Below are 14,298 nucleotides of genomic sequence, written 5' to 3'. Positions count from 1 at the left end.
ATAATTGGGGCTCTTTCTGGGGTAGGTGGGACCTCTACAAACAGGATGGTCTTCACCTGAACCAGAGGGGTACCAATATCCTGGGGGGGAGGTTTGCTAGTGCTCTTCGGGGGGGTTTAAACTAATTCAGCAGGGGAATGGGAACCCAAATTGTAGTGCCAGTGTACAGGATGTTGAGAGTAGTGAGGTCAGGGATATGGTTACAAGGAAGCAAGAGGGCACTGGCAAGCAAGAACCTGGTTTAAAGTGTGTCTATTTCAACGCCAGGAGCATCCGGAATAAGGTGGGTGAGCTTGCAGCATGGGTTGGTACCTGGGATCTCGATGTAGTGGCCATTTCGGAGACATGGGTAGAGCAGGGGCAGGAATGGATGTTGCAGATTCTGGGATTTAGATGTTTCAGTAAGAACAGAGAAGATGGTAAAAGAGGGGGGGGTGTGGCATTGTTAATCAAGGAGAGTATTACAGCGACAGAAAGGACGTTTGAGGACTCGTCTACTGAGGTAGTATGGGCTGAGGTTAGAAACAGGAGAGGTGAGGTTACCCTGTTGGGAGTCTTTTATAGACCTCCGAATAGTTCCAGAGATGTAGAGGAAAGGATAGCGAAGATGATTCTCGACAGGGGTGAGAGTAACAGGGTAGTTGTTATGGGGGACTTTAACTTTCCAAATATCGACTGGAAATACTATAGTTCGAGTACTTTAGATGGGTCAGTTTTTGTCCAGTGTGTGCAGGAGGGTTTTCTGACACAGTATGTAGACAGGCCAACCAGGGGCGATGCCACATTGGATTTGGTACTGGGAAATGAACCCGGCCAGGTGTTAGATTTAGATGTAGGTGAGCACTTTGGTGACAGTGATCACAATTCGGTTAGGTTTACCTTAGCGATGGGCAGGGACAGGTATATACCGCAGGGCAAGAATTATAACTGGGGGAAAGGAAATTATGATGCGATTAGGCAAGATTTAGGATGCATAGGATGGGGAAGGAAACTGCAGGGGATGGGAACAATCGAAATGTGGAGCTTATTCAAGGAGCAGCTACTGCGTGTCCTTGATAAGTATGTACCTGTGAGGCAGGGAGGAAGTTGTCGTGCGAGGGAGCCGTGGTTTACTAAAGAAGTTGAAGCGCTTGTCAAGAGGAAGAAGAAGGCTTATGTTAGGATGAGACGTGAAGGCTCAGTTAGGGCGCTTGAGAGCTACAAGCTAGCCAGGAAGGATCTAAAGGGAGAGCTAAGAAGAGCAAGGAGAGGACACGAGAAGTCATTGGTGGATCGGATCAGGGAAAACCCTAAGGCTTTCTATAGGTATATCAGGAATAAAAGAATGACTAGAGTTAGATTAGGGCCAATCAAGGATAGTAGTGGGAAGTTGTGTGTGGAATCAGAGGAGATAGGGGAAGTGTTAAATGAATATTTTGCGTCAGTATTTACAGTAGAGAAAGAAAATGTTGTTGAGAATACTGAGATTCAGGCTACAAGGCTAGATGGGATTGAGGTTCACAAGGAGGAGGTGTTAGCAATTTTGGAAAGTGTGAAAATAGATAAGTCCCCTGGGCCAGATGGGATTTATCCTAGGATTCTCTGGGAAGCTAGGGAGGAGATTGCAGAGCCTTTGTCCTTGATCTTTATGTCGTCATTGTCGACAGGAATAGTGCCGGAAGACTGGAGGATTGCAAATGTTGTCCCCTTGTTCAAGAAGGGGAGTAGAGACAGCCCTGGTAATTATAGACCTGTGAGCCTCACTTCGGTTGTGGGTAAAATGTTGGAAAAGGTTATAAGAGACAGGATTTATAATCATCTTGAAAAGAATAAGTACATTAGAGATAGTCAGCACGGTTTTGTGACGGGTAGGTCGTGCCTCACAAACCTTATTGAGTTTTTCGAGAAGGTGACCAAACAGGTGGATGAGGGTAAAGCAGTGGATGTGGTGTATATGGATTTCAGTAAGGCGTTTGATAAGGGTCCCCACGGTAGGCTATTGCAGAAAATACGGAAGTATGGGGTTGAAGGTGATTTAGAGCTTTGGATCAGAAATTGGCTAGCTGAAAGAAGACAGAGGGTGGTGGTTGATGGCAAATGTTCATCCTGGAGTTTAGTTACTAGTGGTGTACCGCAAGGATCTGTTTTGGGGCCATTGCTGTTTGTCATTTTTATAAATGACCTGGAAGAGGGTGTAGAAGGGTGGGTTAGTAAATTTGCAGATGACACTAAGGTCGGTGGAGTTGTGGATAGTGCCGAAGGATGTTGTAGGGTAAAGAGAGACATAGATAGGCTGCAGAGCTGGGCTGAGAGATGGCAAATGGAGTTTAATGCGGAAAAGTGTGAGGTGATTCACTTTGGAAGGAGTAACAGGAATGCAGAGTACTGGGCTAATGGGAAGATTCTTGGTAGTGTAGATGAGCAGAGAGATCTTGGTGTCCAGGTGCATAAATCCCTGAAGGTTGCTAACCAGGTTAATAGGGCTGTCAAGAAGGCATATGGTGTGTTAGCTTTTATTAGTAGGGGGGTCGAGTTTCGGAGCCACGAGGTCATGCTGCAGCTGTACAAGACTCTGGTGAGACCGCACCTGGAGTATTGCGTGCAGTTCTGGTCACCGCATTATAGAAAGGATGTGGAAGCTATGGAAAGGGTGCAGAGGAGATTTACTAGGATGTTGCCTGGTAAGGAGGGAAGGTCTTACGAGGAAAGGCTGAGGGACTTGAGGTTGTTTTCGTTGGAGAGAAGGAGGAGGAGAGGTGACTTAATAGAGACATATAAGATAATCAGAGGGTTAGATAGGGTGGATAGTGAGCGTCTTTTTCCTCGGATGGTGATGGCAAACACGAGGGGACATAGCTTCAAGTTGAGGGGTGATAGATATAGGACAGATGTGAAAGGTAGTTTCTTTACTCAGAGAGTAGTAAGGGCGTGGAATGCCCTGCCTGCAGCAGTAGTAGATTCGCCAACTTTAAGGGCATTTAAGTGGACATTGGATAGACACATGGATGAAAATGGAATAGTGTAGGTCAGATGGTTTCACAGCTCGGCGCAACATCGAGGGCTGAAGGGCCTGTACTGCGCTGTAATATTCTAATACACTAATCCCATATTCCTACCAAACATCCCCACCTGTCCCTATATTTCCCTACCACCTACCTATACTAGTGACAATTTATAATGGCCAATTTACCTATCAACCTGCAAGTCTTTTGGCTTGTGGGAGGAAACCGGAGCACCCGGAGAAAACCCACGCAGACACAGGGAGAACTTGCAAACTCCACACAGGCAGTACCCAGAATCGAACCCGGGTCCCTGGAGCTGTGAGGCTGCGGTGCTAACCACTGCGCCACTGTGATTTTATGAAAGGAAAATTGTGTTTGACAAATCTATTGAGAGATGTTTGAGGATGTAATTAGCAGGGTAGACAAAAGGGAATCAGTGTATGTAGCATATTTGGACCTTCAAAATGCATTTAATAAGGTGCCACACGAAAGGTTGTTGCACAAGATAAGGACTCATTGGGTTGGGGGTAATACATTAGCATGGTAGGTAGAAGAGAAATACTGATTATTTTAAATGCTGAGAAAGTATTAAATGTTGATGTTCAGACGGATTTGAAATTTATTGTACAGGTACAGCAAGCAATTAGGAAGGTAAATGGTATGTTGGTCTTTATTGCAAGGGTGTTGGAGTACAACAGTAACAAACTCTTGCTGCTATTGTACAAGGGTTGGTGGACCACATCTGGAGTACTGTGCACAATTTTAGTCTCCATATCTAAGGAAGGATATACTTGCCTTGGAGGGGATGTAATGAAGGTTCACTAGATTGATTCCTGGGATAAGAGTGTTGTCCTACGAGGATAGATTGAGTGGATTGTGCCTATGCTATGGAATTTAGAAGAATAAGAGGTTATCTCACTGAAGCATATAAGATTCTGAGAGGGCTTGACAAGGTAGATGCTGACAGGCTGTTTCCCCTGGCTGGAGAGCCCAGAACCGGGGGCATCATCTCAGGGTAAGGGGATGGCCATTTCAGACTGAGATAAGGAGAAATTTTTTCATGTGGAATGTTGTGAATCTTTGGAATTTTCTGTCCCAGAGGGTTGTGGATGTTCAGTCATTGAGTATATTTATTACTGAGATTGATAGATTTTTGGACTCTAAAGGAATCAAGGTATATGGGTATAAGTGGAGTTGAGGTTGAGGATCAGCCATGATCTGAATAAATGGTGTAGCAGTTCTACTCCTGTTCCTATTTCTTATGTATTTTTAGCCATGCTGCACCCACAACAGCTGTGAAAGCACATTTGCATGTTTGCATGAGCAATAGATATCTGCTTTCCTGTTAACATTAGAAAGCTCAATACCATCTTCCCTCGAGTACGACTTGTGATTTGCTCTGTCTTCCATCTTTTCCAAGCCATTACTGCAAACTGAAACTGTATGAAGTTCAGATGTATTATTCAGAGGTCATTAAATTGATTCATTGCCAACATATCACTATCTATTTCATTAGATGGTTTTATTTTCCAGCAATGATTACTGCGATAGCAAGAGTTTAACATAGGGTGTGATTCCACATTCCATTGTGCTATCATTATATGTCACAAACATCTTTTTACAGCCACTAAGTGGATTATCTGGCTCTCTGATACTAGAAATCTATTGAGTATGAAGGGCATCTTCTTAGCACATGACTAATAAACAGCCTTGTTGTTAGGAACTGAGTAATACAGCTGGCAGTCGACATTGACTTGAACCTATAGAACCTGCTACTGATGGAGCAGAAGTCCTCTCCAGCTGCTGATAAGAAGGTTCAATATGTAATGACTTCAGTCAATCTCAACCCAGCTGTTTGCAGGCATGATTCTTAAAACAATCTATTAATTGATTCTGAGAAGAAGAAAATTATATTGGTGCAACTGAACTGTTATGAGACTGTTGGGTTATGATAAACTGAGTCTTCCTCTTATCAAAGGAAAACCTGATCTGGGAGTGTTTATTGCTGACAATGAGTAATAGATTGCAACTCCCATGTACAGACATTATTCACCTTAGTGAGTATAAAATTTACCCCAAATTTATTCATTCTGGAATAGTTTGAAGTACACTGTTAGCACAATTTGAATCTTGCAATTTTTGCCGATTATGCTGCCACTAAAACCAAGCAAACCATTATTCATAAAACTAACAAAAACACAGACACAAAATGTATGTAAAACTATTTTCACACTCAGTTTAATTAATCAGGATAAAATGTAAGAGTATGGAATAAATGTTATTTCATGGGTCACTTAAATTGTAATTTCTGCCGACGGCAGATTCAGATTAATATTGGTGTGGCATTTTATGCAGATATTAATCCTCAATCACTGTCAGAAGCAATATGAGTGCACGTAAAATGACATATAATTATTCCACATGGCTGTTCCTGCAACAAGCATCATAATTATCTCTAACTTCCTGAAATACAATTATTGATCATTTTGCTGAAATATTTCCTAATGTTTAATTTCAGACACACTAAATGCAAACCCTGTTTCTCACTTAACAATAGCGCATTTGATCCTTTGACTGAGCTGCCTTGTGGATGGTGGAATATTTCAGATCAACAAATTAATTGGATGAGTAAATCTGGCAGAATTTCACACCACTAAAAATATAGGTGACAAAGGCCTTCTTGGCTTTCCAGGGGACAAGCTGCACTGTCGGCTGCTACCTGTGCAGCAGGCATGGTCTTCTTAGACACATTAAATTGCTGCTATTTTGATGTCACTCACCCCAACCAGCCATTCAGCATTTGAAAAAAAAGGGTGAAGCACCAATTTGGGCCCTGCAGTTGTGTCATTTAAAACCCAAGTATCCTGATTGCAGGTAAGTTAAACTTTTGCAACGTTTTCTATTGAAAAGCATCTGAAAGTGCTCTGGAGTGTTTTTGGAGGTGTTTGGTGAGTTCCTGCAATTGCCAGAGAGTGTTACCGCATTCTCACAGGGATGACAGAGGAGTAGATGGCCTGTCCACATAAAGGCTGCAATAGGTATGGGGGAAGATGGATCAGTGCCTCTGGGTCTGCACCATGACAGGGAGATGGAGCAGAGGCTGGGGAGAAGACAAGCTCTGTGTGATGCCCTCTATAATGTTGGAACCGGACTTGTCCATGCTCCTTGACAGTGACATGAGGCTGTCTGGCAGGCCAACCAATGCACTCATCATCTCTGCATCCTCATCAGCATTCTTAGTTTAGTTTAGAGATACAGCACTGAAACAGGCCCTTCGGCCCACCGAGTCTGTGCCGACCATCAACCACCCATTTATACTAATCCTACACTAATTCCATATTCCTACCACATCCCCACCTGTCCCTATATTTCCCCACCACCTACCTATACTAGGGGCAATTACTAATGGCCAATTTACCTATCAACCTGCAAGTCTTTGGCATGTGGGAGGAAACCGGAGCACCCGGAGGAAACCCACGCAGACACAGGGAGAACTTGCAAACTCCACACAGGCAGTACCCAGAATTGAACCCGGGTCCCTGGAGCTGTGAGGCTGCAGTGCTAACCACTGCGCCACTGTGCCGCCTGTATATCTCCCCATCAAGGTTCCCACTTGAGACCTCTGCAGAAGTATTCGTTTACCACCTTGCTTTCCAGTAAACTGGCAAATGAACTATCCTTTTGCTCTGGCCTGGTTGCAGCCCATTCGTGCCTGGTGACTCACTATATGCTGATCTCAACTCTGTACTAACCTCCAAGGCAGTGCCATATTTGAGCTGGTGACTGTGAGAGTCAGATCATGTGCCGGGGCCTCTTCATTAGTGCTGTAGCTGTCTTTCCTCCTCCTGGGACTGCTGTGCTTGGGTAAGTGGCAGTTCTTGTGTGTCTGAAAGCAGGAAATCGGATGGTGAAGGTTGGTGTGAGGGAAGGGGGTTGGGTTGGGAAACAGGAGGTCCATGGTCACATCATCTGCAGCTTGCTCATCATGCCTGACAGCAGGATAAGGGTGAGCTAGTTGTTGAGAAGGGATATCAAGCAGGAACATCCTCAACATTCTCATCAATGTCGAATGCTACAGGCTCAGTTGCAGTCAGCCCCATGATGCAGAGAGCCATCTCCTCTGTAAGGCTCAGGAGATGCAGGTGTCCTTGTCCTCGATGGCTCTGCTGTGCTCCCTTCTATTGTGTGCCACCTTGTCCTGCAAGAAAGAGGGCAGAATGTGTAGCACTGTTTGGGTGATGTGCCTACCAAAGTTGAATAGCTGCGTGCATATGAATGCAGTAAGAGATGGCAGCATTTGTTGGTGTGTGAGGGTGAGGTGGAATTTCTGGACGTTAGATGTGAGTCCTGAGTGCCAGGAACTGATGCTGAGTGAGTGATGAGGGTGCAGTGCATTAAGCAACATGAGAAGTTGGTGATGTGGTGGGTAGAAGATGTCAGTTGACACTGACTTTGACCATCCGTATGTGTCAATAGACTTCTTGTGGCATTGTGCCAGGTCCTCAGGTCCAGATGCAGGAAATAGACCTTCCTGGCTTCCTGCTCCCATTCCTTTCTGAGAGTGGTTCTTGAGGGTTTCCTAGCCCCCACTGTGGAACCATGACACCAGTCCTAATGCCCATCTGCACCATTAATGCCTCCAATGCCGCATCCATCACTACTGATCCTCTGTCTGCCTGATGTTCAGTTTCTAAGAATTTCCATTGCAGCAATACTTTTGTCCAGCTTCCCTTTAAAAGGCAGCCTGTCTTTAAGAAAATGCAGACTGCCTGTTCCATGATAAACAAACAACACCTCTAGTGTCTCCTGTTGTGTGCAGAAATCGCTGACAGTATTTAGAGGCAGAAATCAGCATTGGTGATGCATCAGCAAGTGCCACAGTCATTCAGCAGAGATGGGTACATGAATTCTTTATGATGCCCACTTCGATCTGAATGGGAGTGGGCTCATCGAAAATCATGACCCTCACCCCCAAAATTAGGGCAAAGAATCTCTAGCCAATAATGTAGGAAAAGAGAGTAAAGAATGAGATAAGATGGAAAATGGAACAATATCACTTTCAAAACATCCTTTCATAAACTGGTTCACAACAAACAGTGAAATATTCTTTCTGATTTAAAGTGCATGTATTTATTATTTTGTAAAGAACACATTTTGCATAAATCCTACTTTGCATACTAGAAAGTATATTGTATTGCCTCAGAAGCACACACATTCCATGTTGGATTCTACGTGAATGTACTCCATGTCAGTAAAGTCATTGTAATAAGATGTCTGCTGCACATGAGGTGCTGCTATCATTTTAGATCATTTATTTGCAGTGTCACCTGTGAATCAGAAGTTCATAGATTCAAGAAACACCTCAGAGCTTAAATGCATAAAATTAGAATGATACTCAAATATTGTTTTTGCCTTGTTTATATGAGAACTGATAGTATCTGTAAATTTACTGTGTAATCATACAAACATAGAAGCATAGAAAATAGGAGCAGGAGTAGGCCATTCGGCCATTCGCGCCTGCTCCGCCATTCATTATAATCATGGCTGATATTGCAACCCAATAACCTGTTCCCGCTTTCCCCCCATATCCTTTGATCCTTTTCGCCCCAAGAGCTATATCTAACTCCTTCTTAAAAACATACGATATTTTGGCCTCAACTGCTTTCTGTGGTAGCGAACTCCACAGGCTCACCACTCTCTGGGTGAAGAAATTTCTCCTCATCTCAGTCCTGAAAGGTTTAACCCGTATCCTTAGACTATGACCCGGGTTCTGTACTCCCCCACCATCGGGAACATCCTTCCTGCATTTACCCTGTCAAGTCCTGTTAGAATTTTATTGTTTTCTATGAGATCCCCCCTCAGTCTTCTGAACTCCAGCGAATATAATCCTAACCGACTCAATCTCTCCTTATACATGAGTCCCGCCATCCCAGGAATCAGTCTGGTAAACCTTTGCTGCACTCCCTCTATAGCAAGAGCATCCTTCCTCAGATAAGGAGACCAAAACTACACACAATATTCCAGGTGGGGCCTCACCAAGGCCCTGTATAATTGCAGCAAGACATCCCTGCTCCTGTACGCGAATCCTCTCGCTATGAAGCCCAACATACCATTTGCCCTTTTTATCGCCTGTTGCACCTTCATGCTTACCTTCAGCAACTGGTGTACGAGAACACCCAGGTCTCGCTGCATATTCCCCTCTCTCAGTTTATAGACGTTCAGATAATAATCTGCCTTCCTGTTTTTGCTACTAAAGTGGATAACCTTACATTTATCCACATTATACTGCATCTGCCATGCATTAGCCCACTCACTCAACTTGTCCAAATCACTCTGAAGCCTCTCTGCATCCTCTCACAACTCACCCTCCCACCCAGTTTTGTGTCATCTGCAAATTTGGAGATATTACATTTAGTTCCCTCATCTAAATCATTAATATATATTGCGAGTAGCTGGGGTCCTAGCACCGATCCCTGCGGTACCCCACTGGTCACTGCCTGCCATTCAGATAAAGACCCGTTTATTCCTACTCTTTATTTGCTGTCTGCCAACCAATTTTCTATCCATCACAATACACTACCCCCAATCCCATGTGCTTTAATTTTACATGCTGATCTCTTATGTGGGATTTTGTCAAAAGCCTTCTGAAAGTCCAAATACCACATCCACTGGCTCCCCCTCATCAACTCTACTAGTTACATCCTCGAAGAATTCTAGTAGATTTGTCAAGCATGATTTCCCTTTCATAAATCCATGCTGATTCTGTCCAATTCTACCACTGTTCTCCAAGTGCTCTGCTATATAATCTTTGATAATGGACTCTAGAATTTTCCCCACTACTGACGTCAGGCTGACTGGTCTATAATTCCTTGTTTTCTCTCTCCTCCCTTTTTAAATAGTGCGGTTACATTAGCTACCCTCCAATCTGCAGGAACTGTTCCAGAGTCTATAGAATCTTGAAAGATGACCACCAATGCATCCACTATTTCTAGGGCTACTTCCTTAAGTACTCTGGGATGTAGATTATCAGGCCCTGGGGATTTATCAGCCTCCAATCCCATCAATTTCCCCAACACAGTTTCTCTACTAATACTGATTTCCTTCAGTTCCTCCCTCTCACTAAACCCTGTGTTCCCCAACATTTCTGGTGTAAACCGTGGCGCGGAGTCAACTCCCCCTTGGCCCCTTTATTCCCTTCACCCACTTGATCCTGGCCGTCACGTGGGACTAAGTCCTCTTAATTCAGGCTGGGTGTTTGGGATATCGGGTTACAGGAGAGCCACCCTCCACCTAATCCACCGGCTACGGTAATGGCTCAGTACAAAGAGGAGGAAACTTAGTCCTTTCTTTAACTATCAATTTACTTTATTCACATTGTTGTATAATGTAAGAATAAAGCTTATACACTTGGTTAGACAAAAGCATGCAACTCAAACTGGGTTATACAGTTAATAACAAAGCTAACTAGAATTGATAAGCACACCCACTAGGTTCCTCTGACCTTTCCCTGACCTAGTCACAGAAAACAAAGGATAATACCCGAAAAAGGGGAGAGCTGACGCTGGCCAGGCATTCCGTTCTCTCTCTCTTTTACGTCGTCGCCGCGTTGCTCACGCAGGGTCTTACACGTCCGCGATGGTTGGTCTCCGGAGTTTCTCGCTGGCTCTATGCCCAAGAACAAAGTGATTGATGACAACGCTACGTCATCAGAATGCGCCGCGGTGCGCACATGCGCACATGGTCTCGGGCCCTCTGCGCATGCGCTGCGGTCCGGATTGCCAGGACCAGTTTGCGCAAGCGCAGACGACGTCATCGCGTAACGTCATCTTGCTCGGGGAACACGCCAGGTTGGTCTTTGCGCATGCGCAAACTGGTCCTGGCAATCCGGACCGCAGCGCATGCGCAGATGACCGGAGCCCGTGTGCGCATGTGCGTCAATCTTCCGAAAGCTTCGGTGCGAGTTTTTGAAAATGGAAGGAGGAGAGGTTTCGTCGGGCATTTTATCTCAATTATTTAGTCATTTTGGACATTTGCTTCATTTTTATTAGAGAGAGGAGATTGTTCCAAGGTAAGTTGCTCTGAAAATACATTTCAAGGGAGGGAAGGGAGGGGAGGGGGGAAGGGGAAGGGAGGGGAGGGAGGGAAGGGAAGGGGGAAGGGAGGAGGGGGGGGAAGGGAAGGAAGGGAGGAGGGAAGGGGGGAAGGGAGGAGGGAAGGGGGGGAAGGGAGGAGGGAAGGGGGAAAGGGAGGAGGGAAGGGGGGGAAGGGAGGGGAGGGAAGGGAGGGAGGGAAGGTAAAGGGAGGGAAGGGAAGGGAAGGGAGGGGGGAAGGGAGGAGGGGGGGAAGGGAAGGAAGGGAGGAGGGAAGGAAGGGAGGAGGGAAGGGGGGAAGGGAGGAGGGAAGGGCGGGAAGGGAAGAGGGAAGGGGGGGAAGGGAGGAGGGAAGGGGGGGAAGGGAGGAGGGAAGGGGGGGAAGGGAGGAGGGAAGGGGGGAAGAAGGAAGGAGGGAAGGTGGGGGGAAGGAAGGGAGGGAAGGTGGGGGGAAGGGAGGGAGGGACGGGGGGGGAAGGGAGGGAGGGACGGGGGGGGGAAGGGGGAAAGGAGGGAGGGAAGAAAGAGAGGGAAGGAAGGGAGGGACGGAGGGACGGGGGGAAGGGAGGGAGGGGGGAAAGGAGGGAAGGGAGGGAGGGGGAAAGGAGGGAGGGGGAAAGGAGGGAAGGGAGGGAGGGGGGGAGGGGGGGAAAGGAGGGTAGGGAGGGGGGGAAAGGAGGGAAGGGGGGAAGGGAAGGGAGGGACGGGGGGAAGGGAGGTCGGGGGGGGAGGGGGGAAGGGAGGTCAGGGGGGAGGGGGGGAGCAGCGGAGCGAAAGGGGAGTGCCTTTTTCTGTGCATGCGCCATAAACACAAGGACTGGCTGATGAGATGGAGCCAATTAATTTGCCCAACAATTGCCTGGAAGCACCTTCGGATGGAGGTGGCCACGCGCTGGACATCAGTCGCGTGCCACAATCCATGGATCCTGAGCATTTCACCCCCTGGCCTAATGATCTGATGGACCATACATACGCCTGCCTGTTCAAAGCTCCACTTCCCCCACCTGCGGTACCCTCTCCTTGCTGTTCAGTTACACAGTCACCTGTTCCTGCACCCATCCAAGCAGTGCACGTGGACACACAGCCACATGTTTCCCCATCCGCCCTTGAAACAACCATGCAGAATTTTGTGAGACTCCGCAATTGCCAGCTGCTGCCTGTCAAGCAGAGAAGGCGTCCAAAGGGGTCAAGCACTTGGGGAACATTCAGCAAGAAGAGACTGAGCACTAAAAGAAACAAGCATGCCGTGTCCAGTGGTAGCACAAATGTGAATGCTCTTGCTGCGTACACAACTGGTGAGGTGGGAGTGCAGCCACACCATTCTCCATCCTCAGTGTTGCTTTGAGGCAAAGGTAGATAAGAGTGAAAGAAATGGAAGATGATGCTGATAGTAGTAGGCAGGATTAAATGGGAATGGATGGGAAGACGCACGAGTAGCATAACCACTAGCAGGGAACAGCTGGGCTAAATGGCCTGCTTTATGTTCATAGTCCAAAAGAAATGTGCTTCTTTTTCCAGCACCCTCACATCATTCATGTTTTCCCTGAGAGCAGCATTGAACCATCACGAGATAGGGGCAGTTACATCATCCTGACTCGTACAGCTGAGGTGGGTACTAAGTGATTCATTGGCCTATACTGCAGAGCATAAAGCATGCGCAACAGTAATTTCATTGGAGGGAGGGAAGCTCTGACACTGATGTTCTTTCATTATTTCCTTTCGTGTAAAATGTGAACTTGAGAAAACAATCCTTGACACTTAAGGACGGCATTCCAGCAAAGGAGGCAGTGCAGGAGATGACGCAAGGATGTGATGATTCCTGCATCTGAGGTGGGTAATAAGTGCTTCATTGGCGACGTTATCAATTGGTGCCTTCACTGCAGAACTTAAAAAGGTGTGCGCAACAGTAATTTCAGTGGATGGAGGGAGGCAAGCTCTGACTCTGATTTGCTTTTCTTCTTTTCATGTAAAACATGCCGTCGAGAAAACAATCCTCGAGACTTAAGGTCAGCATTCAAGCAACGAAGGCAACTGGATCATGCTGCAGAGCTCATCACGATGTGGAAAGGAACATTGCATTTATGGATGAATTGGGAATGCACATTGGGATGCGCTTGGGGAACATTCACCAAGAATAGACTGAGCTCAGACTCTTGTGACTTTGCCTTCTTCACATGGTCAATACAGTAGTGGAATAGAGAGCCAAGCGTTCATTCACCACAAGGCTCTCCAGGAACAATCTCTTTAGCTGTGCACAGCAGAGACTCGGCCTGTCTGTCTAACGGGAATGCTGGACACAACACTCATGTATCCATGCACAGCAGTTCCTCGATACTTAATGAACTTAATAAAACTTTTCAATAATTAAACCCAGAATTGTTGAGGTTTTGTTTTGCATGCTATTTCCCCGACTTTGCAACTGCACTTCAGATATTCAACTATGGTGGAGGGGTGGAGGTAGGGGGGTAAAGGAGGGGTGGGTGAAGAGTGGGAGGGGTGGGTGAAGAGGGGGAGGGGTGGGGAGAGGGAGCATGCAAAATGCAGGGACCAGACAGTTGCAATGCCTGAAGTACTGTGGAGAAGTAGAGAAAGCAACTGGGTAGGGGAGAAAGCAACTGGATTGGGCATCCGCAGCTGGAGGGAACGGCTGAATGGAGAGGGCCGGAAGCGAGAGACCGTAGAGAGCCGCGGGGAGCGAGCGTGCGAAGACCTTGGTGTCACCGGGTCCAGGGACTGGCCAGTAAGTCTTTTGCTGTTGTGTTTATTGCGCATGCACAGAAAAAGACACTCCTCTTCCGTTCCGCTGCTCCCCCCCCCCCACTCTCTCCCCTTCTCCCTCCCCCCACTCTCTCCCCTTCCTCCCTCTCCCTCCCCTCCTCCCTCTCCCCCCACTTCCCCCAGCTCTCCCCCTCCCTCCCCCCTCTTTCTCTCCCCCTCCCTCTCCCCTCTCCCTCTACTTGCAGCAAGTGGCTGCAAGTAGAAGCTAATCAAATGCAGCATCAGGGATGAGAGAGGACCTCCAGCTTCATGGATGCAGTACTAGAGGCCATAGTAAGGGAGCTGACTGGAGGAGATAGGCCACGATTCAGCAGGGGGCTAGGAGGTTCTTGAGAAGCATCCCCTGAAGGGAATGGAAGCAGTTGTCCAGGGAGGTTTATTCCCAGAGTCTGATTCCGAGGACCTGTCAGCAGTGCCGCAAGAAGTTCAACAACCTTATGTAGATGGAC

Source organism: Heterodontus francisci, chromosome 1 (genome assembly GCF_036365525.1).
Source record: "Heterodontus francisci isolate sHetFra1 chromosome 1, sHetFra1.hap1, whole genome shotgun sequence".
NCBI lineage: Eukaryota > Metazoa > Chordata > Chondrichthyes > Heterodontiformes > Heterodontidae > Heterodontus > Heterodontus francisci.
Note: the sequence above shows the minus strand (reverse complement) of the source record.